Here is a 14,936-nt window from a genome sequence, read left to right as displayed (position 1 = left end):
GTCCTTTACCACTAGTGCCACTTGGGAAACCCCAGGTTGCTACCAGCCTGGCTAATTAATCCAAATGTAGTTGAAAATATCATAGGAAATATACACGAGGGCCTTCTCTAATACAACCCACCATGTTGAAGAGAATACTAGTCATTTTCTTTTTAAAATAAAAACTCACTTTTTAGGTGAAAATGATTCACTGAATTTAAAAATACCCCTTCCAAAATAGTACTGCACTATAGTTTTCACTTGTTGTATGAATGTCAAGGTTGCCTATTATTAGTTTGACCACTTTGCCGGAAATAACTGGTAAATGCCACTAAACAAGCAGTCTAACTTGCGTTCACACACTTGAATTAACAGGTGGTTTAGACCATGAGTAGACAGCTATAATTAGCCTTTTATTTCTAGGTAGAAATGTTGCTGTGTCACTATCTTAACATTAGTGGGAAGGCCATAGACCTTCCCACTTTTAGAAGTTTTTAGAAGCACTGGGTTCAAACCTCATCTGGGCAAGTTACTCAATGCCTACATCCTAAAGTGGTTAGGAGGATGATAAAGTTAAGGTTTTCTAAAATTTTGACACCCTGCCACAGGGTAAGTGGCTCAAGGTATATGTCAATTCTTACTTATCTGTCTGATTCTGGTAAGTTTACAAAGACCTTCAGGAAAAAGATGAATCTTACTCGTCTCTACAACTCTGTGGTTAGCACAAGGCCCAGAACACAATGCGTGCTCAATAAATGTTGGCGACGCCTCTGTGCTTAGTCATGTTGGACTCTTTGAGACCGCATGGACTGTAGCCCGCCAGGCTCCTCTGTCCATGGGGATTCTCCAGGCAAGAATACTGGAGTGGGTTGTCATGCCCTCCTCCAGGGGATCTTCCCAACCCAGGGATCAAATCCAGGTCTCCTGCACTGCAGGCGGATTCTTTACCAGCTGAGCTACCCATAGGCTAGCAGACTAGAGCTACCGCTAGACCAGTAGACTGGGAAATAAACGCAGAGAAAGAAATGGTTCTTTTTTCTTTCTGCTGACAAAGGAGAGCCTCCCTTTAGCCCCCCAAAAAGGCCAAAGAAGAAAGAAATAATACTGAGTAATCACAATATTTTCTAGCAATGAATGAATTTAAGTAAATTTGTCAGGTAAATCAAACTTATCCCTACTAAATCATGTTTATTATAAGTGTACATAAGTTATATACTGACGTATTTTATGGCTATTGCTGTTGATATTGGGTAATCTTTTACATTAACTGATCAGTTGAGCACCCACTATATCTGGAGCATCTTTCTAAGTGCTATAGGTGTATTAAATCATTCACTATAATAACTATGAGGTAGGAGGTATTCTTTTCCACATTTCAAAACTAAAGAAACTTAAACATAGAGCAGTTAAATAACATGCCTGTCTAGTACATGGCAGAGTCAGTATTTACACCCAGGAAACCTAGCTCCATAGATTTTGGAGATAATTTACATTTGATATATTTGTGAAAAGCACCAGATTATTTCTTATGGCTATTTTATACTTGGGGGTTGTTTTATTTTTAATTTCTAATGAATGGGGGAAGCCCAGCTGATCTTTATTGCACTTGAGAACTCTACTTATCTTAATTTAGCTTTGGCCTAAGGAGTAGCATGGGCTTCTGGTGGTTCAGACAGTAAAGAATCCGCCTGCAATGCAGGAAACGCAGGTTCAATCCCTGGGTTGGGAAGATCTCCTGTAGAAGGGAATGGCTACCCACTCCAGTATTCTTGCCTGGAGAATCCCATGGACAGAGGAGTCTGGCAGCCTACAATCCACGGGGTCGCAAAGAGCTGGACACAACTGAGTGACTAACACACACACAAGGAGTAAGATGCCAAGAAAGCGTAATCCAGAACACTTGAATCAAGGAAAATGGGCAAAGTAAAATACTGAAAATATCCTAATAAAGCCACCCAAATTATTATAGTCTTAACCGAAGCAAATATTTGGGTCTCACAGGCTTCAGTAATTTTTGTTTCACAGTATAATGGAGTTTTTTGTGTTCAAACTAATATTCTCACTGAGATAATAATGGGTAGATTTTGTTCTTAAGTGACTGGAAGGCATCAGAGAGTAGAAAGGGCAGCAAAATCTTTAAGTACCAAGATCTCAGATAAAAAGAAAATATATTGATATAAGCCCAACAATCTCCACATTATCTGTTATGTTTTCCCTCAAACTACTTGATAATTCCCAAGTGGTACGGGACTCCTAGCATTCTCAAAACTGGAGAGACAAACTTTGTGTATCTTGATTGTATTAATGTCAATATCCTGGTTGTAACACTCTACTACAGCTTTGCAAGATATTACCTTTAGGGAGAAAGCGAAGAGAGAGCATATGTGTTCTTTCTGTATTGTTGCTCACAGCTGCATGAGAATTTACACTTATCTCAAAATAAAAGTTTAATTAAAAATTTTAAATGAAAGTGACATATGACATTTCAGTCAAAAATTGAGGGTATTGTTTCAATAGGGTTACATACATTTCTGAAGCATTGTTTAAGTAGAAGAAAAATGATCCTAGATGGAAATATAGAGATATAGAAAGGGCAGATATATGAATTTAGATGAATACTACCTTTATAAACCCCAGTGTATTATAGGGGTTAACATGTATATAGATTCAAAATATAGGGCAACATTAGCACAAAAGGTAAGAGAAGATGAGAATCGAAGTTTTCTAAAATTCTTACATTCTGGTCAAAATCCTAATTCGTGTGCATGGCCACAGAAGTTTTTTCCAACACATTATAGATTACCAAAACCACAGAGGATGCTCTCTGTACACAGGGGAACAAAGCTAGGACTCAATATTAAAAAGACAAAGAGAAAATCTCTAAATGGAAACCAAGTAATACATTTCTAAATAACCCATGAATTAAAAAGATTTACATTCCAGTGTAGAAATATTTTGAACCAAACAACAAAAATGTAATATGCCAAAATTTACATGCACCTAAAGCACTATTTCCCTGGGGCTCAGATGGTAAAGAATCCGCCTGCAATGCAGGAGACCTAGGTTTGCTCTCTGGGTCGAGAAGATCCCCTGGAGAAGGGCATGGCAACCCACTCTAGTATTCTTGCCTAGGAAACCCCATGAACAGAGGAGCCTGGTGGGCTACAGTCCATGGGGTCGCAAAGAGTCGGACACAACTGAGTGATCAACAATCTCTCTCTCAGAACCATAACTGTCTTTGCTGTCAGACACTCTTGCACATTAATAAACCTGACTTTTACAAATCATCAAGGATTAAGGATTATATTCCTTCTTACTGCCAAGAGATAAAGAAATAGACTCTAAAGCATGAGGAATCTAGATGCTTTCTTGTGGTGCTTGTGTTGAAATGCAATTCCTATAAACAAGAATATGGCATCAGTCCTGAAATTTATCTGCAACCACATGTCAAACATTTTGCTGAGTTTTTGTCCAAAATGTGAACATCAAGGATTCCTGCTGCATTGCAATCAAAAGTGTTTGAATTTTGGAATCAGGTACACTCAGATTTAATTGTGGGCTCCCCAATTATGACTTTTCATCTCTGTGACTTTGGACAACTTACTTAACCCTTTCTGAGTCTTCATTTGATTATCTGTGAAACAGCAATAACTAATGATCTTGCAGGGTGGTGATAAAGAGTGATACTCAAGTTTAGTAGTGCCTCTGAAATAGCTAAAGAGAGAGCTAAACTTCACAATTAGGAAGGATAATTAAGAAATGTGCTAATTAGGGTCCATTTTACCCTAAGTTTATGCTGTCTAAAGAATAAACTTACATGAAGTGATTTCTGATTTTCATGGAATTCCTTAGTAAGTAAATTACAATAACTCTTAACATCACGAGAACTATGAATTTGCATTTATAATGAATTTGCATTTTCATAGTCTATATTTCCACTTAATAGCATTTAGTGACAGTTAAAACCACAACATAGAATCATAGTTAGCCTATTAAGTTATTCATTTTACATAAAAGAGGGAAAATAGGATTAAACTTGCCATTAGCTTCTCTTCTAAAAAATCCATCCCTAAAAATGCCTGCATCACATACTTCAAAAATGGCAAATTCCTAGTTCTTTTATTAATGCGAAAACTCTTCCATAATAACCCTTACACAGACCTATAGAAAACAAATGTGTTAACAACGCAAAAGATGTGAATCTTGCTTTAATAAAATCAATGTATATAAATCCTAATGTAAAGAATCCACTTGCAATGCAGAGACCCAGGTTCAATCCCTGGGTCGGGAAGAACCCCTGAAGAAGGGAATGGCTATCCACTCCAGAATTCTTGCCTGGAGGACAGAGAAGCCTGGCAGACTACAGTCCATGGGGTCACAAAGAGTCGGACAAAAAAACAATTTATTACAACTTTTCGAAAAGACAGTTGTCTAAAGGAGATTGCCATCTTCTTGACTATTGCTCTAATAGGCTACTGATTTCAGTCACCATGTTTAGGCAACATGATTAATGCTCTCCTCCCCTGCTCCTGAGGTGTCCCTGCTTTAAACCCAGGAAATTGTGAACTTGTTATCCTATGTGTCAGAGGTGAATTAAGGTTGTCTATTAGCTCACTTTAAAATAGGGAGATTATTCTGGAATATCTAGTGACACCAATGTAATTATGAAGGTCCTTAAAAGTGGAAGAGAAAGGTAGAAAGATGGCCGCCTGGAAAGTTCTTGGCCTGATGTTGCCGGCTTTGAAGATGGACAAAGGGCCATGAATCAATCAGTCTTCCTCTAGGAGCTGGGAAAGGAAAGGAAATTGCTACTTCTGAACGTTTGCATCCTCCTAAAATCTGTATGTTGAGAACCTAACCATTAATGTAACAGTATTAGGAAGTAGGGTCTTTGGGGATTGCTTAGGTCTTGAGAGTGGAGCCCTCATGAATGGTATGAGTTGCTTATAAAAGAGGCCCCAGAGAGCTTGCTTGGCCCTTCCACCACATGAGGACACAATGAGAAATCTACGACCTAGAAAAGGACCTTCACCTGATCATGATAGCACCCTGATCTTGGACTTCCAGGCTCCAGAACTGTGAGCAATACATTTCTGTTGTTTATTAGCCAGCTGGTTTGTGGTATTTTTGTTATAACAGCCTGAATGGACTAAGAGAAGTGAATCCACTCCTAGAGCCTGTGAAAGGGGACACAGCCCTGCCTACATCTTGAGTAGAGCCTAGTGAGACCCATTTAGGTTTCTGGCCTCCAGAACTAATAGATAATAAACATGTATTGCTTTAGCCACTAAGATGGGGATAATTTGCCACGGCAGCAATAGTAAACTAATGCAGCAACAGGTGTGTCCTGGGCACGTCTCCCAAGTGCGACTTTGCGGGAGAAATGAAGATGAACCCAGCCTCAAGCAGCTAGCAGGGCAGAGGAAGGGAGACAGCAAATATCCCATGAGAAGCACAGCAAAGTACTAAAGAGCTTCAGTGGCGGGAACTGTCCTTCCCAGCTGGGAGCAAATGCACTACCAGAAAATCTACGGCAATATCTTCACATCATACATTCCAGAAGGCCAAGGACTGCCCTTCCATCAAGTTCTGTGATTCCAGAATTTCCATCTATAAAAGGACTTCAATTGCAATAACAATATTTTCAAGGACTGGGCTGACGTTCAAGTCAAAGAATGTGCTAAACAGCGAGCAAAAAAAGAAACCGAGGGACCACACTGCTCTCTCGCTGTCATCTACAAGTAAGATGTAACTCAGTATTGCAGGAAAGAGTGTATTCTCTGGCTGGGTGGAATGGGATGTTTTGGTTTGTATAAAAACTTTTTATTTCATATTGGGATATAGCTGATTAACAATGTTGTGATAGTTTCAGGGGAACGGTGAAGGGACTCAGCCATACATACACATGTATCCATTCTCCCCCACACTCCGCTCCCCTGCAGACTGCCACATGACATTGAGCAGAAATCTCTGTGCTATGCAGCAGGTCCTTGTTGGTTATCCATTTTAGACAGAGCAGTGTGGACCTGCCCATTGGAATGGGGTGTTTTATACCCAAAGCTATCCTGGAGGTCTGTCCTGTTAAACCTGCCTTGAGGATGTTTTAATTTCCTGTACCTTATCTGTGGAAAGCAACAACATTTTTCATATTGATACCAACCAGAGAACCAAAAGCAAGATCTCTCTGAAGAGGCAGCATGATCACTGAAACGGTGTTGCATGGGGACCCCTGGGATATGGCTCCAGACCACCAGGACCAAGACAACCTGAGAGTTAAGCCGATTGCCAGAGTTTTAGGGCCTTGATTTATTTTTTTAACATGTAAAATGAGATGTTCAATGATTGACTTTCCCATAGTGTAAGGTTGTCGGCATCCTCAGGGCTCAGTCATGAGATCAGGAACCTCATGAAATAGAAGTGAGAACCCCCCAGTGCTGGGTAAACTTGTGCCAGGGCTGGAGGGACTCAGAGAACTTTCCAGAGCAGCAAGATTTGACATTGGCCTTTTCGCCAAGAAATTTTGTTATGAGGAATTTCACCATGGAACACTCAGTTGCCAGTAAAGAGAGCTTAAACAGGAATGGGAGTAGAGAAGCAGTTTGGTAGAGGGCGGGGAGATTGAGGCAACCCTCCCCAAAGGAGGAGAATCACGAAGCCAAGATGAAAAGAAGATTCCTGACTCATTGAGGCTGTTCGCTTGGGAATGAGTAACAGTGGAACCTTTTAAACAAGGACGAGGGGCTTGGAGTCTGAGTCCTACATCCCGAGTCCCCGGCTGAGTGTCTGAGCTCCACAGGCCTCTCCAGTTCCTCTAGACTCCTTGGGGTCTATGAGCACCTCAATAGCGAATGAGTAACTTCTCTTTTTGCCTTGCCAGCTTGAGTGGATTTTCCATCATTTGAAGCCACTGAGCTCTAATATAAACATCATTGGCCCATCTTTGTCCTTCACAGAATTAGTGTCACTGATTTCTCAAAATGGAAGAGACTTTTATCTAGATTTATTGATATCTGACCTAGATATCGATGATGTCTGCATTCATTCGCTTGTTCACTTTCACTCACTTATTCACCTAATAATCTTCAACAAGTGCTTTCCATGTGTGTCAGAGGAATAGCAATGAGTAAGAAAGACTCGGACTCTGGTCTCACGGAGTTTATAGTGATTGAATAATTACAACCTTCAGCACAGAAGGAGAGCTACCCATGCCCGCCATGGAGGAGTCCACAGTCTGGGAGTCCACAGAAAAGGTCTCAGAAGATATGACCCTTGAGTGCAGAAGAAAGAGTGAGTCAGCTGAGGAGCTGGGAGCAAGTCAGTTCACTGAGCAGAGAAAAAAGTGGGTTTAAAACCTCTGAGATGAGAGGGTGCACAGCGTGTTTCAGGAATTGAAAAAGAGGCCAGGATGCAGAGCACTAAGAAAAGCAAGTGGTACTTGATGAGCAAGCCGGTCGTGGGCAGCTTATGGGGGGCTTTGTAAACCTATGTAACCAGGTAACGGTTATCAGGTGGCAGACTGGATCCTAGGTTCATCTGAGCTCTAATACAAAGACCGATTGAATGTTTTTAAAGTTATGTTTTTTTTTAAATTCCTGATTCTGAAGGTAAGACATGGTGATTACACAGAGTATGTATCTTCTATTGGCATAAAAAGCCCTATGCAAATAGCCCCCAAGTTACATATCATCAAACAATCATCTTCAACAGATCTGTTAATCTGCAGACACTAGACAGCTTTAGAATTCCTTTAATGATAGGATTTGTCCAGATTGAGCCCCAGAAAAGTCTCAGGATTAGGCTTCAGGGTAAAAATCTGTCCATTACACAGAGGACACCACATGCTTGCCCATATTTCAGCTGCTGGCCCGTTTTTACTGCATGAAAATGTAGACTTGAAGATAATCAAGTGACTACACTTGGAAAAATATTTGATAAACCATATCTTCACATTCCTGGTCTCTTCGTGGTCTGGTCTCCAGAAAGTCTCTGTCCATTTCAAAATCAGAAGATGCTGTTTTCATCATTCAACCATAGAGGCTCTTAGACTGTCCCTGCCTCTCTCCCCACTGCCAGCAGCTCCAATTCCTTGGTCAAGCTCAAACAGCACTTCTCATCAGCATTCATATACCAGGATAGAAGAACTTGCCGAGTGGTTCAGTGGTAAAGAATCCTCCTGCCAATGCAGGAGACCCGGGTTCGATCCCTGGGTTGGGAATATGCCCTGGAGAAGGAAATGGCAACCCAGTATTCTTGCCTGGAAAATTCCATGGACAGATAAGCCTGGTGGGCTACAGTCCATGGAGTCGCAAAAGAATCGGACATGACTTAGTGAGTGACTAAACAACAACCAGGATGGGAGCATCTTGTTCTTCCTCCTGGGAAGGCTCTGCAAGGAGGCTCTGAGGAATCAACCTTTCCCTCCAAGCTGGAGTGGCAAGAGGACGAGCCTCGCGAAGCCTGGGCAGTGCTTAATTAAGATGCCATCGTCTTCGCAATTAATTGGCAGATTGTTTTTCAGAGTTCAAGCCTTAGAATTTGTACTTTCTGGATTGTCATTTTATTTCCCTGCCACCCACATTAAAAGAAAAGTCTCTTTTGCCTGTCTTTGCAGTTCCCAAGCCTAATAATAATCACAGTTTCAGCCTCTTGCCTTGAGCTTCTGACAGCATAAATAATGCAGGTGCACTGAAATAAAATGTAGCTCTGCTGGCTTTTACTTCTTTAGCCAATCAGCTATCAAAAAAAAAAAAAAAAAAAAGGAAAGAGACTGAATTGATAGAAAGATGCATTTTACTGTCCAGCTGCCAAGAGGGCATTGCCTACAATGAGGATTTCGGAATAATAACCCTAAAGAGAGGAGGTTCAGAGCGTCCCATTCACAGTAGCCGCAGCCTGAAAGACACATTGTTCCTGACAGGTCAGGTGGAAGACCCCTCCCGTGAATGCGGCATTCTGAGGAAATGCTAAGCCATCCCATTTTTTAAAAGACCCTCTGACACCAGAAATTTCAACCATGATTTGGTTCTCAGGGAGCAATCTCATATCCTCACAGGTGTGAGATAATCAGGCATCTAAGAACTGCAGCTTCTCCAAAAACAGCTGCGGAAAGGATGAAGATACAATTGGTCCATTTAGAATCTGTGCGGTGGATTCCCAGGCTTAATGCTTGCATTCTGAGAGCTGTGGCAGGGTTGAGAAATGCGGCTTTCTAGCTGCTGGAAAGAGGAGGACCCCTAATAGGAGGACTTCACCCCTGGGAGGCATTGGGACTGAGAAATACATTTTCTAAAATGTCAACATATATAAACATTATAAAGGGAAATGCTCCAAAATTACATATTCACTCATTCCATTATCCTGCTTAATACCTTTACCCCCATTTTTTTCTCATGCTCTCGTCCAACCTTTAATGTTGACAGGAAAAAAATGACCATAGTTACAATGACAATATTTAGGTATGATTCTCTGGGGGGGGCTTGTTTTGCATTTGGCATTGTGCTGAGCGCTTCATGTGAATTACCTCATTTGATTTTTCACAATAGCCCCATGAGGTAAGTACCATTATTATAGACATGAGGACACTGAGTTTTAGAAGAGTGACCATCCTTTGCCTGAGATGCCTGACTTAATCCATGGAGTCAGATAATTCACACAAGAGCTGGCACTCAAATCCAGAAGCCAAAGATTTTCCCTTTTTTTCATTAATTGTGGGCTGATTAATACTTTTTAAAGCCTTCAAAGCCTCCATATTTATCCTTTTCAGTTGCTATATAAATCTAATGAAATGATGTACCATAGTATATTTAATGTTAATTCTCTGATTGCTACAGTTTGCTTGCTTCTAGATCTTCTCTATTATAAATAGCAATATATAAACATCTAAGACGTGGGTTTGATTCCTGTGTGGAAAAGATCTTCTGGAGGAGGTCATGGCAATCCACTCCAGTATTCTTGCCTGGAGAATCCCATGGACAGAGGAACGTGGTGGTCTACGGTTCACAGGGTCACAAATGTTAGCATATACTAACCCTTGACCTTTGGACTTCTCCAAAACAATACACTTGAAAATATGCAACCAGTATTTGAATTATCTACATTGGCACCAGCTTTCTAATGCTTTCATAGCAGGAAGTGGCAAACACCCAGATACCTGGGAAAGCAACAGGGGAACAAAACCAAACAGGGACATTTTAATCCTCAAGTGTATAGAAAATTCATAGTAAGTAAACCTGCATGTGAAATTCCCAAGGAGAGTTTTGTAGAGGAAGTGAATAACACATGTGCAAGTACATGAACATGCGCATACACACACACGAAGTGATTTATCCACTATCATACACTGGTGTCCCCTTGAAATTCATATGTTGAAATTCTAACCCCCGATGGATAGTGTTAGGAGGTGGAAATTTGGGGAAGTGAAAAGATTATGAGGGCAGAGCCCTCAAGAATATGATTAGAGCTCTGCTGTGTTCTGAAGAGCTCCTCCTCGCTTCTACTATGTGACGATCCAAGAAGACAACCATCTGTGAACCAGGAAGTCGACCTGCACTAGACACCAATATGCCAGCACCCTGATCTTAGATTTTCTAGGCACTAGTCTGGGAGGAACACAGTTTTGTTATTTTTAAGCTATGGTATTCTGTTATATTTTGGGAACCTGATGCGAAGAACTGACTCATTGGAGAAGACCCTGATGCTGGGAGGGATTGGGGGCAGAAGGAGAAGGGGACAACAGAGGATGAGATGGCTGGATGGTATCACCGACTCGACGGACATGAGTTTGAGCAAGCTCTGGGAGTTGGTGATGGACAGGGAAGCCTGGCATGTTGCAGTCCACGGGGTTGCAAAGAGTAGGACATGACTGAGTAACTGAACCGAACTGAACTGAACAGACTGAATTGTCTGTTATAGCAGCTTAAATGGACTGAGACATCTAAATCTGTGCTTGAAAACTCAGATCACTTCAATTCAAACAATTGCTTTCCCCCCCAGAAAGCTTCTAAATATTCAACATATAAATTAGCTAAGTCTTTCTGATTTCTCATTTACAAATCTTTTAAAAAGTCATTTAATGTATTTTTATTGCAATCTGATGAAACTGATGGTTATTTTTTAATATTTATTTATTTATTTAGATGGTAAAGAATCTGCCTGCAATGTGGGAGACCTGGGTTGGATTCCTGGATTGGGAAGATCCCCTGGAGAAGGGAATGCAACCCACTCCAGTATTCTTGCCTGGATAATCCCATGGACAGAGGAGCTTGGTGGGCTACAGTCCACGGGTGTTGCAAAGAGTTGGAAGCAACTGAGCGACTAGCACTTTCAGTTCCACTTTTATTTGACTGTGAGGGGTCTTAGTTGCAGCAGGTAAGCTCCAGAGTGCGAAGGTTCAGTAACTGCAGTGGGTGGGCTTAGTTGCCCAGCAGCAGGTAGAATTCCTAGTTCCTCAATCAGAGATCAAACCCTTGTCCACTCGCATTGCAAGGCAGATTCTCAACCACTGGACCATCAGGGAAGTCCTGACTATTATGTTTTTTAACCAATAAAAAGTATACACTAGCAAACTGGTATTTATTAAGTACTTAGCAAATGGCAACTACAGTGTCAGAAACTTTACATACATGAACCAACATATTTTTACAATGATCTTTGAGGTGTAGGGGGTCTTCCCTGGTGGATCAGACAGTAAAGAATCTGCCTGCAATGCAGGAGACTTGGGTTTGATCCTTGGGTTGGGAAAAGCTGCTGGAGAAAGGAATGGCAACACACTCCAATATTATTGCCTGGGAAATCCCATGGACAGAGAACCTGGCAAGTTACAGTCCATGGGGTCACAAAGAGTCAGATACAACTAAGCAACTAACACACACATGGAAGAGAATATAGAAAAATTAGTAACCTTCTCAGGTCATGTAGCTAGTAAGTAGTGAAGAAGAATATGAATCAAGTGTCCGAAGATTGTGATTCCTGTGGCTTGGTCCTACATAGCCCATGAAGAGGGCAGGACCTTCCAAACCCACAGTTCCACAGCCACACATTTCTTGACCTCTTCCTAAGTGGTAGGCCTCCACCAGGTCTGGGGTCCAGAGATGAATGTGACCACCATAGTGGTCCTCAAGGTGCTTACAATCTACTGGGAGGGAATGACAGAAAAGCAAATGAATACGATACAAAACATACTGAAACCCGTGTTATAAAGAGATGCAAGCAAAGAGCTCTGGAAATTCAAGACAGGCACCAGTATGCACTGGCATATACACTGTTTCTTTGAGCTCACAGTAGCATTACAGTAGAAAAAAAAAATTTCAGCAACCTATTTACAAATCCTGTTTTTCAAGATCTCTCTTGGGTTGCAAGTAAAAAAAAATCACCGTTTCTCCCCCACGCTACAAAGCTCCCAAGTGCTGTCTGGAAAGCATCAGGCAGAGTTCTTGTGCTCTGGAGTATTAAATGAGAAATATTTGTAGACCAATGAGCATTTTGTGAAAACATAAGCCAAAGCTGCCTTCCTCCAAAACAGGCTAAAAAACAAATTTCCAAAGATAAACTACAGGATGCATTGCTTGAGTTTTTTCATTCATATTCCATCTTTAAATATTAAAAAATGGAAGCTATTTAAAATATTTGGGGAAGTGGAAAGAAAGCCAAGTGAACATTTATTGATTCATGAAGCTGGAAAGGGGGAAGCAATGTTGTGCTGTTGCATGTAGATGTGTCTAGAACACGTTTCTCTTCTGTGTGAAGGACAGACATGAGCTGTCATTTGCCTGTTTGCTCTCACTTCTATTCCTTCCCTTCCTCAGCTCAGCTCTGTTTTGCAGGGAGCTGGACTTTGCCAGCTACACCCCCCAGAATCCTGCCCACTGACTATCTATTAGATCCCGGGAGGGGGGCCCATTGGCATGTGTCTAGAAGATGGGAGGAGGAGAGAGGCCATGGTGCATCCTCTCTCTGCTTCCGGCGCCATGCCCAGCAGTGGAGGCAGCAGGCGGCTCTGGGCTGCAAGGGTGCTGACCGTTCCGGGAGCTGCAGCCTTGAGTGTCCGTGGCTCCAGGAGCCTTTGCAGTTCCAGCGGCAGCAATGGGAGGTCCAAGAGCAGATGCAGACATGGACAATTCCAAGGAGAGCACAGCTCTGGGACACCATTTGGTTCTTTCTTCTTCCAGTGGTAGCAGCTGTGTTAACCCACCTTCCGTTTTTTGTTCCTCAGCCCTTACTTTTGAAAGCAGTCCCCTATCTTAAACCTCCTTTTTTGACATACCTAATGTGGTTTCTATTTTCCTGATTAAACCTTTACTGATATAATTAGTCAAAAAAAAAAAAAAAAGAAAAGTCCTTTTCTGATGACCAGAATCATATTCAACCCAAACAAAATCCATAAAATGCAGTCAAATTGTTTTTCTAAGCCTTGTCAGGATATAAAAATGTCCTTTGATATTTTGCATTTATGCAGAGTTCAAAAGTTTTCTGATGACAAATGGCGTTGCTTCATAGGATGCCAGAATAGTTTTGGCAGCTAGTTACAGTTTTAGAAAATTAAAAATATAGTGTGCATGTAGAATGTGAAAAAACTTTTTCCCTGCTGTTAGCAAGGCCATGAAATGTTCTGGTTAATAAAAAGAGAAAAGAAAGGGCTCTTAGTCCTGGCTGAAAAACTAGGTCCTGGAGACCTCTTTTTAAAAGGCTGCAATTCTAAGAGGCACCCACATGAAAGATAAGAGGGATCCTTCAATGTTCTTCCTTCAAGTTTAAGTTTCTGTACATAAGGCCTCCCCATTGGTGAAAATCACTCCCACCAGTGTCCTGAGTTTGGCCTGCCTTGGAATTTCACAGCACTCTTTAAGACAAAGGTACTAAAACAGTATTTTTGGCCAAAGCTGATGAGACTTTCAGGAAATAAAAATGTAAAAACCATTAGTATCCAGGCTTCTTAAGGTCAACAGCATGGGGGAAAACATTTCCAGAAAAAGGGACGGAGTCCATGAATGTTTCCAGGTTAATGGGTTCTCAAAATACTAGGAAATTAAAGAGTGTACTCAAATATATTGTTCTTTGAGGCTCAGAATACAGGAAAGCCCTAGTGAGAAGCCATAAAATTCTCTGAGTATGATGGAAGTTGACAATAACCCGCTGGCAGCATCAGTGGGGCAATTATATAGGGCAGCTCCAGTTGAGGCAGTGGAAAAGGAAAATTCTGGAAAGACCCCCTCGTTTGCCTTCCAAAGTCCTAGGAAGAAAATTAAATGCAGCAGCTTACTTATTGATCTACATGGGGGCAGTCTGCATTGCAAATTTTCATTTCCTTTTGATCAAATGTCAAAAGGAAACATGTAAACCCTATAATTATTCTGAACAAAATGTCATTTAATTGTCATGAAACTTCTATATCCAGTCAGTTGTTTCTTTGTTCTCATCTCAAAGAACAAGGAAAGAAAAAAATAATCTCTGTAAGCAGAGCACAGGACCTATGCTCTCTTCTGTCATTGTGCCCCATTCCCAGTCTCTATACTGAAGCTGGAACACGTTATTACTACTGGCAGTACTTGTACTGATCAGCATCAACCTCCCTGTCTATTGAGGCACTCCCCATCAATTTCTACTGGCCTTCTGTACCCTGGTCCTGAGGGGACCCAAAGCTGCTCCCATAAACTACTGCTGTTCTTACAACTGCTTCCAAATTACAAATAAACACCATACTGGGGTACAAATAAGTGCAGACCCTAATTTCCCTTAATAACTCACTATAGATATATGTGTGTGTATATATATATATATATAACTTATGTTTTTATATAAGTTCTTACAAATTTTTTTTTTTTTTGGCTGAACCACTGCTCCCACCAGCACTTTACATGGTAAGCTCATTAAATTTACCACAAGCATAAGATATTGTATGTTCAGTTACAGACCATCACAATAAGGGGAATACTGTAATCAATCAAGTTATATGGATTTCT

This window comes from Odocoileus virginianus, chromosome 15 (assembly GCF_023699985.2).
Source record: "Odocoileus virginianus isolate 20LAN1187 ecotype Illinois chromosome 15, Ovbor_1.2, whole genome shotgun sequence".
In the NCBI taxonomy this organism is placed as follows: Eukaryota; Metazoa; Chordata; class Mammalia; order Artiodactyla; family Cervidae; genus Odocoileus; species Odocoileus virginianus.
The sequence above is the reverse complement of the archived record's forward strand: the minus strand, read 5'-3'. Positions refer to the sequence as shown.